This window comes from Cebus imitator, unplaced genomic scaffold (assembly GCF_001604975.1).
Source record: "Cebus imitator isolate Cc_AM_T3 unplaced genomic scaffold, Cebus_imitator-1.0 Scaffold149, whole genome shotgun sequence".
Lineage (NCBI taxonomy): Eukaryota > Metazoa > Chordata > Mammalia > Primates > Cebidae > Cebus > Cebus imitator.
Window position 1 is genome coordinate 4,442,252 of NW_016107464.1, and position 15,014 is coordinate 4,457,265.

At 47.9% G+C, this 15,014-nt stretch overlaps 1 long non-coding RNA gene across 1 annotated transcript in view; it reads left to right on the forward strand.

Annotated features, from left to right (window-relative positions):
* The window catches only part of LOC119473323, a 50,256-nt gene that overhangs the window by 28,938 nt on the left and 6,304 nt on the right, over positions 1 to 15,014 (forward strand). Inside the window, exon 2 of the long non-coding RNA XR_005202526.1 lies at positions 3,156 to 3,274. This is a non-coding gene — a long non-coding RNA (uncharacterized LOC119473323). The remainder of the gene's footprint in view (positions 1 to 3,155; positions 3,275 to 15,014) is intronic.

The window sequence follows — 15,014 nt, forward strand, 5'->3', positions numbered from 1 at the left end:
GCATGCACCACCACGCCTGGCTAATTTTCGTATTTATAGTAGAGACGGGGTTTCACCATGTTGGTCAGGCTGGTCTTGAACTCCTGACCTCAAGTGATCCACCCACCTTGGCCTCCCAAAATGCTGAGATTACAGGAGTGAGCCGCCGTGCCTGGCTGGGATTCGTTGTTTTAACCCTGCCCCAACCAGAGTCTCTTCTGCTAAATGCCCCTTCCAAGTCTTCCAGGCAGCCTGGGCATCTGAAACACTGGGATTCCTCATTACCCAAGGTTATTCTGTATTCATGGCAATCACTACATCTTCCACATAAGACACATAAGACACTTTGGATTGACTTCAAGACTCACCTTGACATTGGCTTGAAGCTTTCTCCAACTCTGGCTCCTGTGACAAAGACTCTATTGATTGTCCCTCCACTTCTGTTTGTTCCTCTCTGACTCCTCACTGGACACTTCATCTTGCCATACTCTCACTTTTCTCTCTCTTCTCTCTACTTTCTAGTGTTCACCTGTTTTGACGTCTTCAGTGACCTCCTCTCTTTGGCTCCTTAGTGATGGAAGGCAAAACAGTGAGGCAGACCTGGGTTTCCAGCCTGGCTTGGAAATATATATACAAGCCAGGAACCTTGGAAAAATTTATTTATTGCTCTGTTCCTTTGTTTCCTCATCTATCTGATAAGGATAAGAATAGTGTCTTCCAAAGGAGCTCTTGTGAGGCTAAAGGAGATATCATAGATACCCTGTGCCCATGATAGAGTGAGTGCTCAAAAATATTCACCAGTGGGGCCCCATTATCATTTCAAACTCACCCTATTCAAGCCAAGCTCATAATTTCACTCCAAACTACAGCCTTCTGTTTTTTGCCCCCTTCATCCTGCTAGTGCCCTCACTTTGGGGTCACCTCCAACCAGGCCTTGTTCACTAATGACAATATCATCCCACGTGTGTTCCACATTGCCAGAGCTTGTCCATGCCCAAACTCTTGCTTTCTTTCAACCTGGAGCACCAGTCACCTGATCCTGCTAACTTCTTTCAAAATACCCCCTTCTCCCTCTTTTCTTTCCACCCTCAGGACCCCTGTCCCAGCTGTGTGCTCACTGGACTCTGAGTGGCGGAACAGCCCTTGACACCACTATGGCCTGCCTGTCTCTGATTCCTGGCCTTTAGATTTGTCTCTCACAAGAGCTAGGAGTCCAGGCACCTTCCTGTGGTTCCTACAGCTTTGGTTCTTTTTCCTGGCAAGTTGGGGCCACACACTAACCTGGCAAAATGTGGGAGAGGGAGCAAACTGTAGAATTTGGAGGTGGGAGCTCTTGATTGTAGACTAGACTTGCCACTGGCTTGCCAGGGGACCCAGGCAAGTCCTTTATGGTTTTTGGACCTTGATTTCCCCATCCATGCAGTGAAGATGAAGAGTTTCACAGTCTTGAAGGCTCCGGCAACTCTGATGTGTGGCGATTTATCACCTGTGATCTCTTCTAATTACAAGACTCATTCATGGGGCTTCTGAGATGTTCCTTTTTCCCTCTCTCCCTACCTTGACAGATTTGTCTTCTAAGGTGAGTATCTCCTTTGCCAAGCCCTACTCAGACCTCATTTCCTGTCTCTGACTCACTCCGTTTGGCTTCTTCCCATGCCTTATAGCGTAGGGTGTGTGCATTGATGTACAAATGTATTCTGATTGTTGGCGTAGCCTCTGCCTCTGTGTTCTCTTGGTCTTGCAGAAAGTCTCTACCTCCTGTCTCTCCTATTCTATCTCAGCCCCCACACTGAGACCCCATGGGATCTTTCTCAAGCTTAAATCTGAGCTTGTCACTCTCCTACTGAAAAACCTTCAGTGGCTCTCCAAAGCCTCAGGATCAAGGTTATCTCCTTAGCCTCCTTTTCAAGCATCCCACACCCCTCTACAGTCTGGTCTGGTCTCAACCTAACTGCTCTACTCATCTGCTCCCAAAGAGATGGGCCCCCAATTCCTTTGCTGATTCTGTCCCTGTGCATGGAACATGCCCTCCCCTCGCTTCTGTGTCCAGTGACATTCTATTCACCCACTGGGCCTCAGATCAACTGTTATTTTCCTGGGAAGCTTTCCTTGATCTCCCCATTCAAAGAAAAATGCTGTTATTTGTGCATTCCCGCAGAATGTTATTCACTTTACAGAGAAGCATCGTTTTCTTTCTTCTTTATCTCATGGTAAAGGCAGGGGCAGTGTCTGCAGAGGCAGCCAGGTGGTCAGCACATTGGTACTGCTCAGTATACATTTGGTGACTAAGGGAGTGGCTTCTTTATGGACTTCTGGCTTTTGTCTCCCACCCCAGTTGGGCTACTTGAGAGGCCTCCTCTGATCTACCCACCATAGATAGATCTTCTTGAAGGGCAGCTGGGTTCATCTGCTGCCAAGCCCAATGTATGTTCCACATTTAAACAAAGGAGCAGGAAGAAGCCAGGATTAGTGCAAATCCTAGTCACTGAGCACACAGACACCTGCTGGCACAGGGAGCTTTTGTGAAATTCCCAGCAAGTGCCTGCAAAAGCCAGTGGTCGATGGTGCCCATAGGTGGGATTCCCACTGGCTGTGCTGTGGAGCCTGAGCATTTGAATTCTTCCAGTTCTAGAGAGCTGGAGCTGGTGCTTGAGATCGATGTGTTCCAGCCCACTCATTTTATAGATGCAAAAGCTGAAGCCCCAAGAAGGCTTCCCAAGACCACCCAGCAAATCAGGGCAGGGCTGAGAAAGAAACCCAGGGCTCTTACTCCTGGGCCTGGGTTCGTCCATCTTCACCAGGCTGTGAGGTTTTATGAGTACAGTTGTAATTCTTGGATGGTTTCTTTCATGAATAGGGATTTTCCTAGAGCTGGATTAATATGACCTTGAAATTGGCACTTGTCTTTGAAATTCCAAGAGCAAAATCACTGATGGAGGAAGCAAGGGAGGGGAGAGAGAGCGATGGGAGAAAGAAAAAAAGGAGAGAGAGAAACACAGAGAGAATAAGATAGGGACAAAGAAAGAAACACAGGGCCAGAAAGAGATGGAGATGAAAAACCATCAAAGCCCAACAAAGAGATCAAAAGAGAGTCAGAAAGAGACCACCAGACAGTGGGTGAGGGAGACTACAATAACAGAGCCCGCTCTACAACTGCCTGTCTCCTTCCTCCGCAGGGCCCCTGGGAAATACTTCAAAGGCAAGTGCAGCTGCTGCCTGCTGTGGATTCTGTGAGGCCTCTAGGATGACATGGCTTGAAGCATCTTCACTGGAGCCCAGGGTTTCAGCTTTCCAGGTAGTGCGTGGGTTATAGCAGCTATGTGAGTATAAGGTGGGACTTTGAGAAAAGTGCTGGAGTCCGTTGGTTTTCCTGAGGCAGCACAAAATGCTAAGAAGGGCAGGAACATCTAGCCCTGGCCTGGGGTCTGCTGCCTGGCTGGCAGTCTTGAGAAGGTTTTTACTCCAGAGCTTCAGTTAGCTGGTCCCTAAAGTTCTCCTAGCTTTAAAGTTCCTGACTGATTGAGCCGATGGGACTTAAAGATAAAAGTGTCCATCCCTTCTTGGATGCTCACCCCTAACTACTACTTTGGGATCATGTCAGCCATCAAGGATGTAGTCAGAGAGGAATTGTCCACCCAAGGAGACTAACTTCACCTATTGATTTCTCCAGCTAAGAAATATTCCTGGTAGAAATGTGAAATCATGGACTATCAGAGCTGGAGGGGCACCAGGCACGTCTTTCTTGAGTTCCTCATTGCCCAGAGAGATAGACTCAGAGAGCTGTCATCAGGTTGGGAGCTAGAAGGTGAACTTGCATCTGCTGGCCCAGTCACAGACCCCAGGGCACCAGGCTGCATGCTGAGTGGCAGGGAGTGGAGTGGACAAGTTTCTTAGGCAGTGAGAACAGCCAAGTCCCCAGAAACATCCCCAGAATTTGGGGTGGGATAGTACTGCTTCTCCCTTCTATTTCCCTACTTAGGCTGTTTCAGAGAGCCACTTGGACTGTCCCATCTTATTGCCCAGGAGCTAGCTCAGAGACAGCTGGCTGCTCACTACCCCTTCAATCACCAGGAACTCAAGACTTTCAGCTCCTCTCTCTCAAAGGCTGGTCTGCCCTGTGGGCACAATCTTAGAGAAGGCTGCTCCATGACTGTGCTTTTGGGAGTGCCGGGCAGTGGCTGCAGAAGGCAGCAGATGGGGATATGTCAAAAAGAAGGAAAGGGTGTTCAAAAGATGAAGTTCAGACATACTAATCCATCTACGTTACCCACCATGAGTCACCAAGTGGTAGAGTGGACTTTTTTTTCATAGATATTCTGAGGTTGTCTTTTTCTTTGTTTTTTTTTTTTTGTTTTTTTTTTTTTTTTTTTTTTTTTTTTTTTTTTTTTTTTTTTTTTTTTTTTTTTTTTTTTTTTTTTTTTTTTTTAGATGGAGTCTCGCTCTGTCACCCAGGCTGGAGTGCAGTGGTGGCACAATCTTGGCTCACTGCAACCTCTGCCTCCCAGGTTCAAATGATTCTCCTGCCTCAATCTCCCAAGTAACTGGGACTACAGGTGCCCGCCACCACACCCAGCTAATTTTTTTTATTTTTAGTAGAGTTGGGGTTTCACCGTGTTAGCCAGGCTGGTCTCCATCTCTTGACCTTGTGATTTGCCTGCCTCGGCCTTCCAAAGTGCTAGTGTTATAGATGTGAGCCACTGCGCCCAGCCCTTGTTTCTTTACTTATTCATTCAGACATATATTCATTCACTCATGTAACCAACCAACCAGTCATTCATGCTGTGCATGTTGTAGTGATGGTGGAGGTGGAGGGGTGCATCGGTGGTGGCAATGGTCGTGGTAGGTAGGCTATGTTGGTGCTGCTGGTAGGGGTGCTTTTGTTGGTGGTGGGTGGTACTGATGGGTGTTGGTGATGTTGTATGTAGTGGTGGTGTGGGTGATGGTGCTGATGGTGGGCAGTGGTGGTAGTAGGTGAGTGTTTTTATTGTTGGGTGATATTGATGGTAGTGATCGTGGTGTTGTTGATGGGTATATCAGTGGCAGAGCTGATGCAGATAGTGGTGGTGGTGGTAAGTGTTACCTGCGGGGATGGTGATTGGAACAAGAATAGTGGTGATAGGTGTTTTGGGAGTAAACGTGTTGCTGTTGATGGGAGGATGGTGATAGTGGTCATGGTATCATTGCTTATGATGATGGCAGTTTTTACTAGTAGTGGTGGTGTCAATGGGTAGTTGTGGTTACGGTGGTATTGATGATGGTACTGTTGATGGAAGTTGTATTAGCTTTCTATTGCTGCTATAACAAGTTATCACAAATTTAGTGGCTTAAAATGACACATATTTATTATCTTACAGTTTTGTAGAGCACAAGTCCAACATAGGGTTCACTCGGCTAAAATCAAGGTGTCAGCAGGCTTAATTCCGCTCTGGGAGCTCTAAGGAAGAGTTGACTTCCTTTCATCTTCCAGCTTTAGAGGCCACACCCATTCTTTGGCTCATGGCCTCCTTCCAGCGATGTTGCAAAGCCAGTGATGTCATATCTGTCTGACCCTTCCCCCATTGTCCATCTCTTTCTTTGACCACAGACAGGGAAGGTTTTCTGCTTTCATAGACTTGTGGTTAAATTGTACCCACTCAGGAAACCCGGGATAATCTCCCCATCTCAAGGTCTGTCCCATTAATCACATCTATAAAGTCCCTTTTGCCATGTAAGGTAACAGATTTACAGATTCTGGGGATTAGAGTGTGGATATCTTTAAGGGATTAATTTTTTGGCCCATCATAGGGGGAATGATGGTAGTGACGATGGTGGTGACCATGGTGGTTGTGGCATTGGTGATGATGAGTGTAGTGATGGTGGAGGGGTAATGGCTGTGGTAATGGGGCAGGGTGGGTGGTAATGATGTTGGTGGGTGGTAATAGTTATAGTGTTTTTGAAAGGGCTATGGGAGTGTGAGCAATGGAGACAGATCCCCCACTTTGGTCCTCAGCACACTCTCTGGTCAGGAAGGAGCTATAACCTGGACAGAGCACCTATATCTGCAGATGCATGGTGCTCAGGGACATGAGAGAGGAAAAATGAAAAGCTTTGGGGGCTTGGAAGAGGTAGGTATCCTTGCTGGCGGGGGCTTAGGAAGCTTTCTGGAACTTGAAATATAACTAGCCATTAAAAAACTCCATAACATTAATAGCTTTGGCTGGATATGGTGGCTCACACCTGTAACCCCAGCACCTTGGGAGGCTGAGGTGGGTAGATCACCTGAGGTCAGGAGTTCAAGACCACTCTGGCCAACATGGCGAAACTCTGTCTCTACTGAAAATACAAAAATTAGCCCAGCATGATGGTGGGTACCTGTAATCCCAACTACTTGGGAGGCTGAGGCAGGAGAATCACTTGAACTTGGGAGGCAGAGGTTGCAGTGAGCCGAGATCACGCCATTGCACTCCAGCCTGGGTAACAGAGCAAGACTCTGTCTCAAAAAAAAAAGTTAATATCCTTATTGCTTTGTATTTGTAATAGCTGCTAATTAAATGTAGTCAAGCAACACAGAAAAGCACAAAAATTTTTTTTAAAGTAACCAAAATCTTACTTCCCATAATAAGGTTGGGGAGGGAGGTCATTTCCATACTCAGAGGTAGAGGCTGGGAGGTTCCTAACTCAGAAGGACATTCTCTTCCAGAGGGAGGAAGCAGAGTGAGCAGTGCCCCAGGGGAGGGATGGTTCCATGTCCTGGGAGACAGGGGAGTGGCACGTGTTGAGTGCAGGTGGGCACAGAGCTTGCAGTGGGGTGGAGCAGAACAGGCTCTCCCTTGCCTGCCCTTTGTCCTGTGATCTGCCTGGGTGAGCAGATAAGCTTCAAGGATCATTGCATTCTGTGCATCACTCCAGGGGTTGCGGGGGGTGCATTGAAATGTGTCATGCAGGCCACTGCAGAATTGCAATGAACAAGAAGGATCTAGAAAGGGGCAATAATCATGTTCCTTTTCTCTTCTCTCTCTAGCACCATCTCTCCCTTCCTCTGCCTTTGAGCAGAGCCTCCCAGAATCCTGGGCATTTCTGCCTAGTTGTGGATCTGTGTGAGGCTAAAGAAGCATCCCTGACAATGAACTTGGGGGAAGAGACTTTTTTGGGTCCTACTGATGCTAAGGGGATACCTGGAAGGTATCCATGCAAAGGGGCCAAGAAAGGTCAGAGTTTTAACCAGTCCCTTAAGATGATCAAGCCTATGTCTTTTCAGTCTTTCCCTCCTTGTTTATTCTTTAAGTTGTGACATCCTTTTGTTAAGCAATATCCTCAGTGAAGGTCCAATATGGACAGCAGCAAATAGGAGACTGCTTTGAGTGAAGTCAAGAAAGAAGTCTCTGCCTAGCTGAGCACCTAACACCAGCTGGTCAACTCAACCCAGGCCTTGGATCAGGGTAGGAAATGGGGGGAACATGCTTGTCTTTCAGGGCTGTTAGGGATGATATAATATATGTAAAACTTGGGACTCTGTGATGCGGGGAGACATTGAAGGCTTCCTAGTGGCTTAGGCTCACTCCAGGCTCTGTTTGGGAGGAGGGGATGGGGGTTAGGAGCCTTGAACATGGCCCTGGAGGGTTCCCAGACAGGCAGATTATCATTCCAACAGTTGGCCTCCAGGCACCTCCTGCCCCACGTCAACACACACTTCCACTCTACCTATATCCCACTGCCAACTTAGGTGGCCTCAGTGTCTCCTCGACTTGTCACTCCACTTCAGCCCCACCTTCCAGGATCACTTTTGATAACAATTGCAGCAGTTAATGTTAATGGAGCACTTGTCTCGTGCCAGGCCCTGTTCTAAGTTCTCCATACACGTCATCTTGTTTGATGTTCCCAGTAGCTGGAGCCTCGCTCTGTCACCCAGGCTGGAGTGAAGTGGCCAAATCTCAGCTTACTGCAACCTCCACCTTCCAGGTTCAAGCGATTCTCATTTCTCAGCCTTTCCTGTAGCTGGAATTATAGGCATGCATCACATGCCCAGTTAATTTTTTGCATTTTAGTGGAGATGGGGTTTTGCCATGTTGCCAACCTGGTCTTGAGCTTCTAAGCTCAGGTGATCTGCCCTTGTCAGCCTCCCAAAATGCTAAGATTCCAGGTGTGAGCCACCATACCCAACCAGAGCACTATTCTACTCATCCTACACATGAGGTAGGACCCACGATTTGCCTAAACTCATGCAGGTCAGGAGTAGCAGAGCTGGGATTTGGCGCAAGTACCATTGTGCCTGAACCAAAACCACCTGGGGCCTCCCCACCTCAGCTGCCACAGCTCAGTCCTCGGCCACAGGGTCCCTCTGCACCTTATAGAGATCTTTAGGTCCTTTTTGTACCTTGCCCCCATTTCACTCAGTCTCGTAGCCTCTCCTACCTTCACTTTACCTGTCTACATCCTTAGACTCATACTAGCCACCTCACCAGTGCTCTGAAGCCCCAGAGATATTACCAGATCTAGTGAAAACCCAGTTTCCCTACCTGGAAGGAGAAGCCAAACTGCTCATTTGAAAGCTGGCTGCTTTGGAACCTTCTGAAAGGTCTGCAAAATTCATCTTCTGTAGAAATGGTTATTTTGTTTAGAGAACTCCTTTGAGAGCCTTTAGGTGAGGCACAAGGCCTGGGCAGGAACCCCAGCAGCTCTGGAGAGAAGATGGGACAGCAGAGAGCATCAGGGGAGGGGACTCCCAGGTGCACTGCCCAACACACCTCTGGAGGCCCATCCGCATGGCCTTGTGAATGCAGCCTCTGGGACATAGCATGTTTCACCACTCTGGGAAAGTGGGTAAAGGGAGCTTTACCCCTCCTGGAAGGGTGCCCCTCCCCAGCCCCACAACCAGTGAGAACCTCAGCAGGACTCATCACAAAGGCTGTTCCTCAACTCTCCCCTGGAATAAGAGAGGGAGTGGTTATACCCCACCTTATGCACCTCCAAAATGTAATCCAAAGTCCTTCCTTTGGACTCCGAGGCCCCACAAAATCTGTTCCATACCTCATCACCCACCAGGGCCACACCGCTTCCTGCTTGCCTCCAACACCAAGTGCAATCCAGCTTCCACGCTGCCTTTGCACCTTGGCACCTGCTCCTCTCTGCTGGGACTTGCACCCCTGGGTGTCTAAAGGGCTGCTTCTTCATTTAATTTCGTCTTTGCTCAAAGGTCACCTCGCCGGAAGGGCCTTCCCTGACCTGCCTAGCTAAGATCGCACACTGTCACTGACTCTTCACTCTGCTTCAATTGTGTTCGTAGCACTGATCATTACCTGATGTCAAAGTATAATTTCCAAAGAGTCAAAAACATGACTTTCATAGAAGCATCCAGTGAGATGTGTCAGTGATTTATTTAACTCATTAGTGAGGAATCAGCAAGATCACAGAGCTGGTTCAAGAGGGGATATGAGAACTTGCTATATGTAATCAATGGAAAGAGAGTGCTGGAATAAGATGGTGAAGTTAGATACTAAATTGGTTAATGTCCCATAGGACGATAAAACTGCAACCTTTGGGGTTATCATTTCTTTCAGATAGAAACCATTTGCATCTCTGCTGGACAAAAATCATTTGCAGCTTATTAATCTTCTTGAAGTTAACATTTAACTTCCTAGAGTCTGGGCCCTAATCAATAGTAAATAGTAAGTCAAGCAAAAGCGACTCTCCTAGAACAGCACTGTCTAAAAGGGCTTTCTCCAATGAAGAAAATGTTCTACATCTGCACCAACCAATAGGATAGTCCCTAGCCCCAAGTGGCTGTTTAGCTCTTGACATGGGGTTGGTGTGATTGAGAAACAGAATTTTAGTTGTTTGAATTAAATTTTAATACATTTAATCAATATAGTAAATATTATATGTATTGACATATGTATTTTACTATAATATTAAGATAATGTAACATGAATAATTTAATATTTATATATATAAATTGTATGTAAATATGTAATTTATGAACTGGGGATGGTAGCTCATGCCTGTAATCCCAGGAATTTGGGAGGCAGAGGCAGGCAGATCGCCTTAGCTCAGGAGTTCAAAACCAGCCTGGGCAACACGGCAAAATCTAATCTCTATCAAAAATACAAAAAATTAGCTGGGCACGGTGGCTAGCACCTGTGGTCCCACCTACTCAGGAGGCTGAAGTGGGAGGATCAGCTGAGCCTGAGAAGTGGAGGTTGCAGTGAGCTGAGATCACACCACTGCATTCCAACCTGGGTGACAGAGTGAGACCCATCTAAGATATATATATTTATTATATTAAATATAGTTAATTCATTTAATTAATATAAAGTTAATAAATTAAACTTAAATGGCCAATGTGGCCAATGGATATCGCATTGGACAATCCAGCCCTAGGCCATCACATGACAATTAGGCAGCTAGTTAGACAAATGTTTTGAATCATTTTCATGGTTTGAATAATTTTTTCCTAACTCTGACAGCATATTATGTATTTATTTGCTTGTTTATTGTCTTTTGTTCCTAATAGAAAGTAAGCTTTGCAATCGAAGGGGTTGCTTTGTTTTCTGCATGTCCTAGCACTTAGGAGGGGGGTGCCTGGAGCACAGCAGGTGCACAATCAATAATTGTTGAATGAATAAATAAACACAAAGTGGCTGGAATCTTATCAGAAGCCAAAGCAATAAGAGACTCCCCATGGTAAGTTTGGCAGATGAGCTTTAAGCAAGAGTGATGCCTGATGTTTAATTTTAAATGGTTTTCTTATTCTGTAAAGTAATCCCCTGCTGTTAACCTCAGACCTTCAGCAATGTATGTGGCTGCGGCTAATGGTTCTTGGGGAAATGAAGGTCTATGAAAGAGGGCGAGATGCGGAGTTGGGGGAAGGGCATGATGACATGCAGGGGGCTGGAAGGATGGAGCTGGGTGCAGAGGCAGGCTGGACAGGAGGGTTTCCCCAGAGGGATGGGAGTGCTTCTTCAGTATCCTCAAACTACCAGGGAGAACCTCAGGCACCCACCCACAGTTAAGATGAAACAGACTCGAGTCATTCACTTGGGATTGTGTATTAGTCAGGGTGGACTAACCACAGTAACAGTCTTGAAATCTCGGTGGTTTGACATGGTGAGTTCCCAGGACAGGGCCCTGGCCTTGAAGGACATGGTCTAGTTGGGGCAGAAACAACTCTTCATCTATCTCTACAGGATGAAACTGCATAATCCAGAAATCAGTTCTCTCTGCCCTTGGGCTGTGCTGGGACCTGCCTTTAAATGTGGGAGTGTTTACTCAGGGAATTTAGCGGGGATCCACCAGGAGGCTCACTGGGTGCAGCAAAGGAAGCCAAGAGAAGCCCCTCCCTCCTGCCTCCCTTTCCTCACCCTTCCCATTCTCCTTTCCTTGGGGCCTGAGGCAGCACAGCTGACTCTTAGATCCCAGCCTCTTCCCACAGCACAGGTATGACTTGGCTGGGCCATGCCTTCCTTGGGGCAGGGAAAGGATTATTTCTATTCCCCCGCCCCCCTGCCCCCACCTGCATTTCCAGGACATATAAAACATGTGAGGTCAGGAGTTTGGGGCCAGCCTAGCCAACATGATGAAACCTCATCTCTACTAAATATACAAATAGCTAGCCAGGCATGGTGGTGCATGTCTGTAATCCCAGCTACTCAGGAGGCTGAGGCAGGAGAATTGCCTGAACCCAGGAGGTGGAGGTTGCGGTGAGCCCAGATCCAGCCTGGGCAACAGAGCAAGACTCCGTCTCAAAAAGAAAAAAAAAAAAAAAAAAAAAAAGATGCAGCCTGTACATTGGGGACGGTGGGAATGGTGGCAGGGTTGGCACTGGGAGGTGGCCTATGTCTTGTCCTTGGCTCCTTGGCTGCCTGTGATGACCGAGGATTATATTATGTGTGGATGGGACTGTTTCTCTCTCTCCTTCTCAGGCTAACCATCAAATGCCCCAGGTAAATGAGACGATGAGATTATCAAGCTATACTGTCCCTGGGAGACTGAGGGCCTAGAATCATTCCCAGGGCAAAGGCTCTGGAAGGCAGGGCTCTCAGCAGCCTAGTGGCCCCACCCCTCGTTGTGCAGAGGATGGACCTGAGGCTGGAGAGGGGAAGGGACTAACCAGGGACACAGGGTGGGGCAAGGTCTTCTGACTCCCAGCCATGACTTCCCTGTCACCCTCTTCTCCTGAAACCTCCCTCAAAGGTGTCTATTCTTTGGGTTTGTCTCCTGGGTCTCTTTTCCCTGACATCAAAGGGGGCCAAGATGAAGTGGGAGGAGGAGAGGCGGTAGGATGGATACGAAGACAGATGCCTTTTTAGGCTGCAGGGACTCCAAGAAATGGAGTCAGAGACCTTGTCCATGAGGTTCTTATCTCTAGGGGAGACCCCCAGATCGCCCTGCTGTCTGAAAGGAGGGCCGTGGGCAGGGTGGCAAGCATCTGTCTCCGGCTGTGCCGGGGACTGGAATGGGGTCCCAGGCTGCCACGTGGCTGCACTTCTCTGATGTGTGTGCTGCACTGTCTCCCTCTGCCCCTGGGAATTCCCTGTTCCCTTTCCCTTCCCATCTAACAGAGGAATCCTACCCCATCCGAGTTGAAAGGGCCCTTAGAAACCATCCAACTCCCTCAATTTACAGCTGGAGAAAGAGAGATTTGGAGAGGGGAAGGGGCTTTCATGCATCTGTACCGCCAGTCAGGGCAGAGCTGTGACTGGAGCCTGAGGCTTCTGTACCAGCTAGGGGTTTTCCAGTGCGCTCCAAGCTGTCTCTTGCCCATTCTCTTATCTTGTCTAATCTTGTCTCATCTCATTAAGGATTAGGGGCTGGAGAGAAAGCATTTCGATGGGATCTTGAAATCGACTTCAGAACAGCTCTTGGCTTACACAGTGAGAGAAACATTTCCTTGCCCCCACCCTCCTCACCCAAGCCCAGGAGTAAAAACCACCCCTGGCCTCCATTCTAGTCACCCCTCCTTGCTGGCCAGGCTGTCTATGTGGGGTCCCAGGAAAAAGTCCTGGGCAGGGGACAAGTGAAGAATAAGACCATGCCACTCATTGGGCTCCTGGAACCGAGGAGGACAGACCGGCAGCTGCCTGTCGGGAATTTCATGGAGTTCTCTAGAATGGAAGGCAGAGGGAGGAAAGCATCTGAAATTGGGGGCAGGGAAGAAGGAGTAGGGGCAATGGCAGAGAACACTTGTTGCCCCAGGTGGATGAGAAGGTATATATGGGGCCTCTTCCTATAGGGAGTCTTCCAAGCTTGACTTCAGGATTCCTTGCAGCAGAGACAAAAGTCAGAATAAAAGGTCAGAATACACTTGGTTCACTCAGTCATTTAAGGTCAGGATGCTTTTGGCTGTCACAGAAACCCCATTCAAATACGCTTAGGCCAAGGGCAAAGGGAGTTATTGGAAAGACACCGGACTTTTTCACGTCATGAAATCATGGAAAGGCCTTGCTCATGTCAACAAATACGTCCCTGTAGCTTAATACAGCCAAGACCGTGTCTCATCTCTGCTAATCTTTGTGTCAACTTTGTCTCTGATGACTTCGTCCACACTAGAGGACTCAGTGCTGACCACTCTCCAGTGTCCCCCAGCTCAGAGCTTTACACCAAGAGACAGACGGTTCCTCTTTCCCCAGGTCCTGTTAGGGAAATCCCTAGAAGGATTCAAACTGGCCTGGGCTGGATCAGGCACCCACCCATGACCTGAACCACAAGGTGTTGGGAACTGTCTGCAGAGGACAGAAAATCACAGCGAGCCTGGGATCCTCTTTCCAGGGAGCCCTCTCTAGTTAATCTCTTTAGAATGCTTGTTAATAACTGCAACATGCCACACCCTTCCACAGCTGAGCTGTGAACAGCCTCAGACTTAGGGTGACCACAGTTTAACAGAGGAGCAAAGCACAAGACAGTAAGTTCTTTGTGCCTGAAAGAGAGCAGATATGGTGCTCTAGGATGACAGTGGTTTTAGAATCAGGTGGAGAGAGCAGAGTGTCCAAAAGCTGGGGGGAAACGGTGGGCTTCTAGCTCATTGGGCAGGCAGCAGGCAATGAGGCTCAGGAGCAAGGCTATGGAGCTTCAGATTTGACCTAGAGACAGAGGGAACCATAGGAGGCAGGGAAGGGATGGGGTCAGACTTATCCAATTCTGTGTTATAGAGCCTAGAGCTGTCTGTGTTGGACATCAAGTTGCTAAGTGGCCCTGTTTTAGGAATTCCCTTTCAGTGATGTGTGGTGAGAAGAGCCTGAGATTGCAGACAGGGGAATGGGTGGGTAGGAAGCCAGAGGCGAATCCTAGGGTAGCCTCAGCACTCCAGTGCACAATTATGGAAACACTGTTACAGCAGAATTGAGCTCCTTTGTTTTGTGTAGTTGTGGGAGTCAGGAGACAGCCACTGCTCTAAGAAAGGAAAAAAGGAGGGCTCTGTGAAACTGAATTCATCAGCTGAAGAAGCTGCCTTTGGTCTAATTCCAACATGTCACTCAGCTTTCCTTGTCTGGCCCTACTCTCCAAAAACTTCCGGTCCTCCAGATTAGGCTGTTCCTACCATCAGCAGCATGGAAGAATGCAGAACAAACCTCTGCCGCCCTAAGGCGAGGAGGAAGCTCTTGGCTGGCAAGAGAGCACTTGAGGACCCGGGGGAGGAGGGCAGAGGAAAGACAGGCACAGGGATTCTGGCTTCCCTCCCTGGGGTCGGGATAAACACAGGGCATCTTCCTGGAACATCAGTTGTTATCAAAGATTTCAGGAGAAAAAACTTCATGAATCATTTTACTAAGATCATTTTACTTAGATCATTCTACTAATGATGATAATCATTTTACTAAGATCAGGTGGATATATTATGGAGTAGAATGTAAGTTTTGCATACTTTAAAAAAAGACTATGGGCCGGGCGCGGTGGCTCAAGCCTGTAATCCCAGCACTTTGGGAGGCCGAGGCGGGTGGATCACGAGGTCAAGGGAACGAGACCATCCTGGTCAACATGGTGAAACCCCATCTCTACTAAAAATACAAAAAATTAGCTGGGCATGGTGGTGCGTGCCTGTAATCCCAGCTACTCAGGAGGCT